This window comes from Tachyglossus aculeatus, chromosome 1, assembly GCF_015852505.1.
Source record: "Tachyglossus aculeatus isolate mTacAcu1 chromosome 1, mTacAcu1.pri, whole genome shotgun sequence".
Lineage (NCBI taxonomy): Eukaryota > Metazoa > Chordata > Mammalia > Monotremata > Tachyglossidae > Tachyglossus > Tachyglossus aculeatus.
The window spans coordinates 20082933-20085684 of NC_052066.1; positions in this window are offsets into that span (position 1 = coordinate 20082933).

Consider the following 2752-nt stretch of genomic DNA (forward strand, 5'->3'; position numbering starts at 1 on the left):
ACCTCACCTGGGCCTCAGGGAGGGGATTCAGTACCTGTACTCCTTCCTGCTTAGATGCTCCCTTGTGGGATTGGAACTTTGTTTGACGTAATCAATGTGTATCTTCCCCAGCATTTAGAACAGTTCCCATCACATAGTTGTCTTGCCGTGTCTTATGCTGTTGAGTCGTCTCCAAGCCATAGCAACTTCATGGACACATCTCTCCCAGAATGTTCCACCTCCAGCTGTACTCGTTCTGGTAGTGGATCCATAGAGTTTTTGTCACAAAGTTAGTGCTTAACAAATGCTATTATTATCATTATTATTGTTACTGTTATTACTATTATTGTTATTACTGTTGTTATTATTGTTATTGTTATTACTGTTGTTAATAACTATTATTATTATTGTTATTACTATTATTGTTACTGTTATTATTATCATTATTATTGTTACTGTTATTACTACTATTTTCATTACCAACCCACTGTGAACCTGGACTAATGTTCCAGTCAGAAAGCGGGGGGAGAGAACCAGGGTGCCATCCTCTTCTCCCTTCACCTCCGCTCCCCCCTTCCATCCATCTCTAGATCTCCATCTCCTCAATCTAATTGTAAACTCATTGCGGGGAAGGTAATGTGTCTGTTTATTGTTAGTACAGTGTTATTCTGTTAGTACAGTGTTTTGCACAAAATAAGCACTCAATAAATATGACTGAATGAATGAATGATTCCATATATGCTGCTTCTTTCGTGTGAAAGCCTGAAGCCTCTGCCTTTACAAATCTAAGTGAAATGCAAGGCCAGGTAGGAGCAAGGTGCTTTCCTAGAATAAGCCTAAATGCCTTTTGTCCATGGTGAGGGGTTGTGTGGGGGCTCAAAGGGGTGGAAAGTGGTTCTAACAGGATTTGAGGTTAGGCACTGTATTGTTTTTGCTGTGGATTCAGGGCCTTTGTTGTCTTTTGTGGGTGGGAGGGGTAAGGAAACACAAGATCAGGGGCCTCTGCTCTTTTATTGTAGGAGATGAAAGCCTGTGTTTCTATGAGGATGGACCCTCCTCTAAGGCAAGAACAACATCTTTCAGAATGCTCTAAATGATCTCTAGCCACGGATATCCTAACAGTATACCAGCCAATTGTGTGGGATGGGATATTGCATTGAATACTTCTGGCTGTCTACCCCCATCAGAATATAAGCTCCTTGTGGGCAGAGAACATGCCAATATTGCATTTTTTACTTCCCCAAAGCTTAGTGCTTCAATGCATTGTACCAGCTGAGAGTGCAATAAATACTATGACTATCAATCACTAATAACTGTGGTATTTGTCTTGTGCTTAGTGCCATGTGCTAAGTGCTGGGGTTGATACAGTGCCTGTCCCATATGAGGATCACAGTCTAAGTGGGAAGGAGAACGGTTATTAAGTACCCATTTCATAGATGAGGAAACTGAGGCACAAAAAGTTAAGTAACCTGCCCAAGCTTATACAGAAAGCAAATGGTGGAATCAGGACTAGGACCCAAGTTTGAAAACTAGGTTTGGGCTCTTTCAATAATAACAATAATAATTATGGTACTTGTTAAGCACTTCCTATGTCCCTAAGCACTGTTCTAAGCACACAGTCCCTGTCTCACATGGGGCTCACAGTCTTAATCCCCATTTTACAGATGAGGTAACTGAGGCCCAGAGAACTGAAGTGACTTGTCCAGGCCCTTCTGACTCCCAACAGAGCACTATACTATGCATTTAGGAGATCATCACTACTCTGTAATGTTTTACATATTTCCTGACTTGTCTATTTTAGTTCTTGCTCCTTTTTTATTTCTTAATGGTATTTCTGAAGCACTTACTCTGTGCCAGGCACTGTACTATAAGCACTGGGGCAGATACAAGATAATTAGGTTGGACACAGTCCATGTCCCTTAAGAGCCTCATACCTTAATCCCCAATTTTTCAGATCAAATAGCTGAGGCATGGAGAAGTTAAGTGACCTGCCCAAGTTCACCCAGCAAGCAAATGGCAGAGCCGGAATTAGAAGTCAGGTCCGCTGATTCCTGGCCCATGTTTTGCCACTAGGCCAAACCACTCTGCAGTGAGAAGTGTGAATTTTCCACTGTTCTGAATATGTCTGTGATCTCTATGGGCCTTATGCAGAAATTTCAAAATCAGTACTGTTAAATAAATCCTTAGGTGCCTCTGTTTTATATGGTCTTTATCTTCCTGATGTGTATGTGCTGGCCACAATTTCTGAACAGAAGCCTCAAAACATACCTGTCAGAATAGTTGCCCAGCTTCAAAGCCCTACTGAAGGTACACTTTTTCCAAGAGGCCTTCTCAGTCTAAAATCCAGTTTTCCTCAGCTCCCACTCCCTTCCGCATCACCCTGACTCACTCCCTTTGCTCTTCCCCCCTCCCTGCCCCACAACACTTATATATATATATATATATATATAAAATATTTATATATATATAAAATTCTATTTATATTGATGCCTGTTTACTTGTATTGATGTCTATCTCTCCCCCTCTAGACTGTGAGACCATTGTGGGCAGGGATTGTCTCTCTTTATTGCTGTATTGTACTTTCCAAGCACTTAGTGCAGTGCGCTGCATACAGTAAGCGCTCAATAAATATGACTGAGTGAATGAACAGCAAATTTTGATGCTCTGTAAACCTTGGAAATTACGAACACAACTTCTTTCTTATCAAATTTTGTACTGCCCCAGGGTCCTCCAGTTTTTCAACAGGCTCCCCCGTGACCTCTGTAATCTATAT